This window comes from Salmo salar, chromosome ssa07 (genome assembly GCF_905237065.1).
Source record: "Salmo salar chromosome ssa07, Ssal_v3.1, whole genome shotgun sequence".
Lineage (NCBI taxonomy): Eukaryota > Metazoa > Chordata > Actinopteri > Salmoniformes > Salmonidae > Salmo > Salmo salar.
Window position 1 is genome coordinate 24,823,605 of NC_059448.1, and position 10,291 is coordinate 24,833,895.

Consider the following 10,291-nt stretch of genomic DNA (forward strand, 5'->3'; position numbering starts at 1 on the left):
ATGCCGTCCATGGGAGGGGTGCGTCACTTGAGTGGGTTGAGTCACTGACGTGGTCTTCCTGTCTGGGTTGGCGCCCCCCCCCTTGGGTTGTGCCATGGCGGAGATCGTTGTGGGCTATACTCAGCCTTGTCTTAGGACGGTAAGTTGGTGGTTGGAGACATCCCTCTAGTGGTGTGGGGGCTGTGCTTTGGCAAAGTGGGTGGGGTTATATCCTGCCTGTTTGGCCCTGTCCGGGGTATCATCGGATGGGGCCACAGTGTCTTCTGATCCCTCCTGTCTCAGCCTCCAGTATTTATGCTGCAGTAGTTTATGTGTCGGGGGCTAGGGTCAGTCTGTTACATCTGGAGTATTTCTCTTGTCTTATCCGGTGTCCTGTGTGTATTTAAATATGCTCTCTCTAATTCTCTCTTTCTCTCTTTCTGTCTTTCTCTCTGAGGACCTGAGCCCTAGGACCATGCCTCAGGACTACCTGGCATGATGACTCCTTGCTGTCCCCAGTCCACCTGGCCGTGCTGCTGCTCCAGTTTCAACTGTTCTGCCTGCGGCTATGGAACCCTGACCTGTTCACCGGACGTGCTTGTTGCACCCTCGACAACTACTATGATTATTATTATTTGACCATGCTGGTCATTTATGAACATTTTAACATTTTAACATTTTGACCATGTTCTGTTATAATATCCACCCTGCACAGCCAGAAGAGGACTGGCCACCCCTCATAGCCTGGTTCCTCTCTAGGTTTCTTCCTAGGTTTTTGGCCTTTCTAGGGAGTTTTTCCTAGGGAGTTTTTCCTAGCCACCGTGCTTCTTTCACATGCTTTGCTTGCTGTTTGGGGTTTTAGGCTGGGTTTCTGTACAGCACTTTGAGAATATCAGCTGATGTACGAAGGGCTATATAAAAAATAAATTTGATTGGAACACCCGTATACAATGAGGTTTATCTCACAGTCAGAAGTATAAGAAAAAAATGCATCCTCCACGTCGGGCAATACCCGTATACAATGAGGCTAATCTTACAGCCAGAAGTATAAGGAAAAAAATCATATCCTCCCCGTCGGGGAATTGAACCCCGGTCTCCCGCGTGACAGGCGGGGATACTGACCACTATACTAACGAGGACTGATTGTATTGTAAAGTTTTACCTTTTAAAAAAAAAATATGACATTTACATTTAAGTCATTTAGCAGATGCTCTTATCCAGAGCGACTTACAAATTGGTGCATTCACCTTATAATATCCAGTGGAACAACCACTTTACAATAGTGCATCTAAATCTTTTAAGGGGGGGTTAGAAGGATTACTTTATCCTATCCCAGGTATTCCTTAAAGAGGGTATCCCTTCTTCCTGGAGCCAATTGTGATTTTGGGCATGAGTTACAGTTACTGTCCAGTGACAATCTCACTTTAAAAAAAAATGATATTCTGTTAACTCATTCCCAAAGCATACGTTTGGGTATGAGTATGCTTTGTGGTCACATTTTCCACAACATAGAATAAACATACCGTTGGATCATTACACCTTGTAGCCATGTAGCCGACGGACTAGGTTTTTACCAATAATTTATATACACACACAAGCTAACTAAATGGGGGGCTGTTTTGAAGCCGCCGTACCTCCATCTTGGCACTCCCCCACCATAATAAAACATATTTTAGATGCGATGGAAACGCATGTATTAAAGTCTCGATTTTTTTTGTCACGTTCATTCTATTACAGACACTTTAATGCATACTTTGAAATGATATTATGTGAGCAAAAAAAAGTCATTCAAAAAAATATAAAAACATTTTCCTTAAAGGTATAATTGTTTGAAAGTTCTGACGTTACTGTCCCCACTACAACAATATGACCGACCGATGGCTTGTTTTTTACAGAATATAAACCTTCCTCCCTTTCCCTACAACATCGTCTCTGTGGCGCAATCGGCTAGCGCGTTAGACTGTTAATCTAAAGGTTGGTGGTTCGAGCCCACCCAGGGACGGAATCTTTTTCGTTTTAGCAAATGCTAAATAAAGCATTGGCGACTCATATCATTTTAGCATTAGGGATTCATAACCGTTGTTTTGAAGTCAAGAAATTATGCTCATATTTTTCAATGTGTACACTACTATTTAAGTGGTACCTAGTTAGTGTGTTAGTAAACCATTATACCATGTTTTTTCCCCCTTCCAAAACAATATTTTAAACTCACACTGCACCACAGATTTACAATGTGAGAGACAGGCAAGAGGGGCACATTTTACATTTACGTCATTTAGCAGACGCTCTTATCCAGAGCGACTTACAAATTGGTGCATTCACCTTATGATATCCAGTGGAACAACCACTTCACAATAGTACATCTATCTTTTTTTGGGGGGGGGGTAGAAGGATTACTATATCCTATCCCAGGTATTCCTTAAAGAGGTGGGGTTTCAGGTGTCTACGGAAGGTGGTGATTGGCTCCGCTGTCCTGGCGTCGTGAGGGAGCTTGTTCCACCATTGGGGTGCCAGAGCAGCGAACAGTTTTGACTGGGCTGAGCGGGGACTGTGCTTCCGCAGAGGTAGGGGGCCCAGCAGGCCAGAGGTGGATGAACGCAGTGCCCTTGTTTGGGAGTAGGGCCTGATCAGAGCCTGAAGGTACGGAGGTGCCGTTCCCCTCACAGCTCCGTAGGCAAGCACCATGGTCTTGTAGCAGATGCGAGCTTCAACTGGAAGCCAGTGGAGTGTGCGGAGGAGCGGGGTGACGTGAGAGAACTTGGGAAGGTTGAACACCAGACGGGCTGCGGCGTTCTGGATGAGTTGTAGGGGTTTAATGGCATCAGGCACAACACAACGACGACAAAATACAACATTCAAGAAAGCCAGAGGAAAGTTGCATTTACTGGGGGAGGGGAGGATTGCTAAGAGTTTCTCCATGTGCAACAGGCTACATACAGCCCTCTGATACTCAGTACAAACACATTTCAAAACAACTGTTATGTGAATCCTCTGCTAAAATAAAAGTACCGTCCCTGGGTGGGCTCGAACCACCAACCTTTAGATTAACAGTCTAACGCGCTAGCCGATTGCGCCACAGAGACAAGGTTGTTAAGCTTATCCGAGCTACAGCATTTTGTTTCTGAGGTAGCACATGTGTGTCACGAGTAGGGGGTTTCAGGTTTGTTTGTACTACTCAACTTAGAAGAAACAGCCCGGCTAGCTCAGTCGGTAGAGCATGAGACTCTTAATCTCAGGGTCGTGGGTTCGAGCCCCACGTTGGGCGCTCTCTTTTGATAAGCCAGTGATTTCACAACCTCCCTCGTGGCAGTAATCGGAAAACCTCAGAATCTTCACACTTGAAGAAACTGATACATTTGGTAATACTATTACATATACTATTATATTTATATATAATTTACATTTTATTAGTAGAGTTTCTCTAACTTCAAAACGTCCAAAATAATTTAAATGAAATCAACAAAACTATTTTAATTTGATGTTTTATTCAAAATTAAATAAATCAAATCCTGAACACTGAGATGAGTGCTACAATCAGGAATGGTTTGGTGAGGGGTAGTTGGGGCAGAGATACCTTTGAGGAGATGGGAAACTCCATTGGAATAATATTAAGGCCCATTGTGTAAATTGCCCACACGTCGTCAATGGGCCGGGCCGTGCCGTGCATTCTGGGTGATTTTGGGACAAGGAGTGCTCTCCTTCAAGGAGTCAATGGGAGTAAATTGGGCGCTAGCACAAAAACACAAAATTTGCATGAATTTCGTCAACAAGAAGTACAACATTACAAATCTTTTCCTAGACGTGAGATAATGAACTTGTTCTTTGTAATATCGTATAGCTTTGATATCGTAACATTACGTACTTTGGAGGAAAATAGGCCGGTTTATCGACTCATACCCTTTGAGAAGGGATTGCGTGACGCAGCATTACAACATGAACCTGATTTGTCAATAGTCTGACGGGTTACAAGTTTCTCCACTCATTTCCAATGGTATTGCTATCTCCTCCTTTCTATAATATCTCTAGTAGGGAGATTGCAGGTTTAGAAAGGGAGGGGCTAAACCTCATACACACAGCCCGGCTAGCTCAGTCGGTAGAGCATGAGACTCTTAATCTCAGGGTCGTGGGTTCGAGCCCCACGTTGGGCGCTCCTTTTTGAATATTAGGTGTTTTTATATCAACTTTTATTTGTTAAGCTGCTCAAATAAAGGCGCAGTAGACTTCACTGTGAAATGCTTACCTTCGAGCCCTTTCCCAACAATGCACAGTAATTTTTTTAAAGGAAATAGCAACACAATAAAATAACAATAACAAGGCTATATACAAGGAGTACCGATACCGTGTCAGTGTGCTGAGGTACGAGGTAGTTGAGGTGATATGTACATGTAGATAGGAGTAAAAGTGACTAGGCACTCAGGATTGATGATAAACAGATAATAAACAGTAGCAACAGCGTGTGTGAAAAAGTGTGAAAGTCTATGTGTGAGTGTGTGTGTAGGTTTTGTGTGTGTGTGAGCGTATGTAGTGTGCGTGTGTGTGTATATACACACGTGTGTGTTTGAGTGTGTGGATAGAGACCAGTGCAAGTGTCAGTGCAATTTTTTTTTATATAAAGAATATATTCATACCAAACCTTCCCAGCAGTAATCTGATAACCTTGTAGCAATGGAACTTAATCCCGATAACATTTTTCACTAAATAATAAAAAAATATACTTTTATAAATGTTATAATACTACACAGTATGAGTCATAATACCCATAAAACAAAGTGATCAAATGGTTCCAATCGTTTTTCCACCTTTACTTTTATCCATTGTGGATTTTAGAAACACTTCAAATAAAGGCTGTGTTTTATGTAGGCTTAAGGCATCAATCAGCATGCTTCAGTTCGACTGGCGGCTAGTTCTTTGTTTCTAGCCATTTTGAGCCTGTAATCAAACCCACAAATGCTGATGCTCCAGATACTCAACTAGTCTAAAGAAGGCCAGTTTTATTGCTTCTTTAATCAGAACAACAGTTTTCAGCTGTGCTAACATAATTGCAAAAGGGTTTTCTAATGATCAATTAGCCTTTTAAAATGATGAACTTGCATTAGCTAACACAACGTGCCATTGGAACACAGGAGTGATGGTTGCTGATAATGGACCTCTGTACACCTATGTAAACAATCTGCTGTTTCCAGCTACAATAGTCATTTACAACATGTCTACCCTGTATTTCTGATCAATTTGATGTTATTTTAATGGACATTTTTTTTTGCTTTTCTTTCAAAAACAAGGACATTTCTAAGCCTACCTCAGCCAGTTGTTATTTTATATAGGTATAGTCTTCGAAGAAATAGACCTCAATTAAGCCCTCTTGTTGTTTGTAAAGTCAAATTAAAATGAAGATTATTGTTGAAATGAATTGCCTGACAGGTGTAGGTTTTTTCCATCTGTTGGTGTGCAACACTTGCATTTTCAAATCTGAGAGTAAATAAAACCGATTATATTGATAAGTCACCTTGTCTGAGATTTACATGGTTATCAAAACGTCACGATAGGGTAAGCCTACGCAAAACACAGCCCTTATTTGAAGTGTTTCTAAAATCCACAATGGATAAAATGAATGGTTGAAAAACCATTGGAGCCATTTCTGTGTTTGACCGCTAGGTTTTATGGGTATTATGAGGTGTCCACTGTGGGGCTCAATTTCAAATACTATAACATTTAATTAGTTTCAAGTTAGTAGCCTCTAACTTCAAAACGTCTAAAATAATGGAGTACAATTAAACCAACTAAAATAAGAAAATGTATTTAATGTTTTGTTTAAAGTTAAATAAATAAAATACTGAACACTTGTGAGCGCTATAATCAGAGGGGTTTGGGGAGGGGTTGAAGGTATACAAAGGGAGGGGCTGGCCCTGTACCCACAGCCCGGCTAGCTCAGTCGGTAGAGCATGAGACTCTTAATCTCAGGGTCGTGGGTTCGAGCCCCACGTTGGGCGCTTCCTTTTGAATAGGAAGTGATTTCACAACCTTGCTGGCAGTAATCGGAAAACCTTAAGCAACGGAATTTAATCCCCATTATATTCTTCAGTATACAATCAATCTTTAATAAGGTGAATTTCTTAAAGTAAATATTATAACACTATTAAAAATACTAACAAATATTATTATAGTATTTATGTTTTATTAGTAGTATTTCTCCAACTTCAAAAACTACTAAAATAATTCAGTAAAATTAAACCAACTATAAAAATAAAATATTAAAATGTTGTATTTAAAAAAATATATGTGAACACAGATGAGTAAGTAGTACAAAAACAACATGCGCAAAAACAACAGGTGCAAAAACAACATGCGCCCAACGTGGGGCTCGAACCCACGACCCTGAGATTAAGAGTCTCATGCTCTACCGACTGAGCTAGCCGGGCAACTGACAGAATAAAGGAAGGAGCCCAGTAAGAACATAACAAGGACACACCCCCTCATCTCTCTGCAATGATGGATGTACTGTGTGTGTATCTTGAGACTAGGGCTGACCTGGAATGTGCTTGTGCCCTGAGACGAGTGAGTGAGTGAGTGAGTGTCTATCTGGGGAAATGAGAGCAGAGGGAGAGCAGCTTGTTCTAATACAATCGCTGCAGCAGGCTCAACCAATACCCTGCTCATTTCTTTTCAGACAGAAGAACTAGGCAACAGTTGTTTAGAGAACGCAGCACTTCCCTGTTTGAGTGAAAGAGATGTGCATGCTGGCAGCTACAAGTACATATTTCAGATCACGGAAAATACAAATAAAAAATAAAAACTTGTTATACTTGTATTCGGAAAATTCTCTGTTACAATACTCGTTTTGTCAGAGTACTCGGCCCACCGCTAGTTGCTAGTTAGTTAACTAACGTTAGCTAGCTGGCTAGTGTTTGTCTGGGGAGTTCCATTTGTTGCAGAAGCTTACTAGCTAGCTGGCTAGAAAGCTAGTAGCTAACAACCATAGCTAGCTACATCTCCTCTCCACAGATAAGGTTAGTTATAAAAATCTTTGTCCTCTTTGCTGTTGGTGGCTTGTTCTCTGTTGTTTAGCTAATGAGCTAGCTGGCTAACGTTCGTCAGGCAGATGTATTGTAGCCAACCAGGAGTAGAAAAGCGCATGGGCAAGCCACTACCAGTAGTAGTGTTGTCAGGATACCAGAATTTTGACTTCAATACCGATACCAGATTTAAAACAATGAAAACAATGGATACACTCTACAAGAAAGCCAAGGAAATGGTTACAGTAGGTATGGTCATCAAGTTATAGCAGCAATCTACCTCACCAAGCAAAGTGAGAAGAATAAGAGCACCACATTGAAGCTACCCAGTAACACCCGTATGGGTGGTGTTGTCATCATGCTTGACAGTCTCCTGGAGGGGAAGGAGTCTCTCCAAGAAATGGCCATATCACAGTCTGCCGATATGGACAGCCCCATCAAGAGGATCCTCCTGGATGATCTATTTTGGGAGAAAGTGGTAAGCAGCCTGAAACTCCTGAAACCTATAGCAGTAGCTATTGCACGGATTGAGGGAGACAATGCCATCCTGTCTGATCTTCAGACTCTGCTTGCATATGTAAGAGAAGAAATCCGTACTGCCCTGCCCACTTCACCGTTGCTCCAATCAGAGGAAACTGCAGTTATTAAATACATCAAAAAAGCGTGAAGACTTTTGCCTGAAGCCCATACACGCCGCAGCGCACATGTTGGACACCAAGTATGCTGGGATCAACCAGGCCTATGGTGTCATCACTACAGTGTCTCGCCACATTGACCTGGATGAGGGCAAGGTTCTTGGCAGTCTGGCGAAGTACACTTCCAAGCAAGGGCTTTGGGATGATCAATGTGGCAGTCGTGCAATAGCCACTTGTGAAACTTTTACAACGTTTGCACACACACACACACACACACACACACACACACACACACACACACACACACACACACACACACACACACACACACACACACACACACACACACACACACACACACGGGTTGAAAAATTGGTGGCCATCCGGGCAAAGTTTTGTCTTTTTGAGCTTGACGAGCCATCCTCAACAAGGTGTGACAGTGAAGATGTGGCCTCAGAGTCTGATGTTCAAGAGGGGGACATTGAGGAGGTCCAGGGAGAAGACATGGAAGCCTGAGAGGAAGAAAACCAAAGCATTAGTTTCTAGACTATCATTTTATGTTGAAAACGTTTTTGGGAGATGCAATGGAACATTCAATATCCTCTTTCTTTTGTTGTTCAGTGAAATCATCCCATGTGAAGAGTCAACTCATTTAATTAAAGTTCAATTTGTAACTAATTTATTTTAAATTTGTTTCTATTGGAAGGATTTAATCATTTGCAATTATGTCTACTTATGATAAGGTAAAAGGTTTATGTCTCCATATGATATGGTAAATATATCCGATGCAAAAAACATCTACATTTAAATGGTATTAATATTAATTTGCATACATTTCCATTAATTCCCATATTTTACTGTTAATTCCCACCTCTGAGTATTCCCCAAAATGTGCAACCCTACAAATAACAATTTATTTTATTTGTGAAAGATGTTTTGATCACAAATTATGGAAATTTGATGTTCAGTCAACTTTAATGGGTAGTGCAAGTGTATTGCCTAACATAAAAACAATATAATGTACTCTAATTTACAGTACTGAAGCATACTACATTCAAAGGTCAATTTTTAAACGTGTATCTTACATTTTTTGCTATTGGACTAACTGGTTGTTAAAATAACTAAATTGAGAAGACATGATGTCGTGATTAAATCAAAGTACACATTATATTTCATAGTGAACTTATATTTTGGATCAATGGTTGTGTGGTGAAAGATGTATGCACAATTATAGGTTTTGAATGTAAGACTGGCTGCGTTACAAGTATTACCCATTTGGAGTTGAAAAGTCACCACATACTTTTGAAAATAGTACCAAAGCAATAAAAAATAAAAAACAGGTGACTGCAATTCTGGTCTTTTCTGTGCACTTTTATTAAATAGAGAATACATCTACTGGGTTCAATTCTGCGACCAAAACAGTCGCATATGCGACCGATTGACTTGGCAGTGCGACACACATTTTTTTTTACTGGTTGCAATAGTGCCAGTGATTTTTTTTTTTACCTGGTCACGTTAGTTTTTGGTTCACAATTCGCTTTTTTTTATCATAATGATTTACTCATACAGTAATGCGCAATTAACCAAAAAAATACCAACTTTCTGAAGAGGCAAAGGGAATGCCCTTGTTTGTGTGTGTCAGGGCTCGACATAAAGGGTAATTTTTGGAAACTCTCTGGGGCAGTCGATCATCCCCGGCAGTAGCCCGCTTAGGCCAGGGGTAAAAAATATTGCAATTATTTATCGAGGCTATATAATTGATTAAAAAAAAACACAGATGCATTCTTGAAGCTGTCGCTATGTTGATTATTTATCACACGCGCGCTGCACACAGATAATCTATAGATAATCTGTCGGACTGAGAGCGCTCTCAAACAACTAGTTGTTGCATGAGTGAAGACCGACAGGGGTAGGAAAGCAGTAAGATGTTCCAAATGATGATATCTACCAGTAAATGCTAAGGCAAAAAAATGGGTATTCAAACAAGCTATTAAAAAAGTTCAAAGTCTTGGTTGAATATTTGTGATGCGCAATTCAGTCATCATGATACAGCCTACTTTGAAAATCTGACATTTCCTTTGGGCTCTTTGGTTCTTGAAAAGTCATTGAAGTTACGGCAGGTAATTTATAAGTTATACTGCTCCAATATAATTATCTGTGATTTCATTTCTGTTCAGTTTTTATGAGCGATGTAAGTGATACGTTTTTATGAGAGACGTAAGCGCTTTGGTTTGTTTCCTAACGCTTCTATTGCGCTAGTCTGTTGAGCTTGGTGTGGTAAAACCATGTGCGATTATTATGAGCAAGACAACATTGAATGTTGGTTTTAAATTGGTCTTCCAATCAAAGCGTTCCATTGCAAAGGGAACCAGGTTTTTGGTCGCTTTCTCTTTTTAAAAACATGATACAGTAAACCCCTCAATAACTCTTCAACATCTCAAATGGCGAGACTGACTAGCTACCACATGGACAGACTTTATTAGTGTGTTTGTCAGGGGCATGTTGTCTATTTAATCAGGCAATGCCGTAAAAAATAATGTGAATGGCAATGCATAATGCCACTGGGTAGGCCTATTCATTTTTTAAAATTATTCTGAACCTTTTTATACGTGAGTTCCAAACATCTCTAACGATCGCCGCCCCAGCGTGAGTTTTTATATGCACGTG

The 10,291-nt window shown here is 40.6% G+C and overlaps 7 non-coding genes across 7 annotated transcripts; 4 read left to right on the forward strand and 3 right to left on the reverse strand.

The window, feature by feature from the left end:
* Window positions 1-1,046: 1,046 nt before the first annotated feature.
* On the reverse strand, window positions 1,047-1,118 carry trnad-guc (transfer RNA aspartic acid (anticodon GUC)). The gene has a single exon. It is a non-coding gene; the product is annotated as a tRNA-Asp (tRNA).
* Window positions 1,119-1,907: 789 nt separating this feature from the next.
* trnan-guu (transfer RNA asparagine (anticodon GUU)) lies at window positions 1,908-1,981 on the forward strand. Its single transcript has one exon. It is a non-coding gene; the product is annotated as a tRNA-Asn (tRNA).
* Window positions 1,982-2,988: 1,007 nt separating this feature from the next.
* trnan-guu (transfer RNA asparagine (anticodon GUU)) lies at window positions 2,989-3,062 on the reverse strand. The gene has a single exon. It is a non-coding gene; the product is annotated as a tRNA-Asn (tRNA).
* A 109-nt stretch (window positions 3,063-3,171) lies between these two features.
* On the forward strand, window positions 3,172-3,244 carry trnak-cuu (transfer RNA lysine (anticodon CUU)). The gene has a single exon. It is a non-coding gene; the product is annotated as a tRNA-Lys (tRNA).
* An 810-nt stretch (window positions 3,245-4,054) lies between these two features.
* On the forward strand, window positions 4,055-4,127 carry trnak-cuu (transfer RNA lysine (anticodon CUU)). The gene has a single exon. It is a non-coding gene; the product is annotated as a tRNA-Lys (tRNA).
* Window positions 4,128-5,893: 1,766 nt separating this feature from the next.
* Window positions 5,894-5,966, forward strand: trnak-cuu (transfer RNA lysine (anticodon CUU)). Its single transcript has one exon. It is a non-coding gene; the product is annotated as a tRNA-Lys (tRNA).
* Window positions 5,967-6,322: 356 nt separating this feature from the next.
* trnak-cuu (transfer RNA lysine (anticodon CUU)) lies at window positions 6,323-6,395 on the reverse strand. Its single transcript has one exon. It is a non-coding gene; the product is annotated as a tRNA-Lys (tRNA).
* Window positions 6,396-10,291: the final 3,896 nt, after the last annotated feature.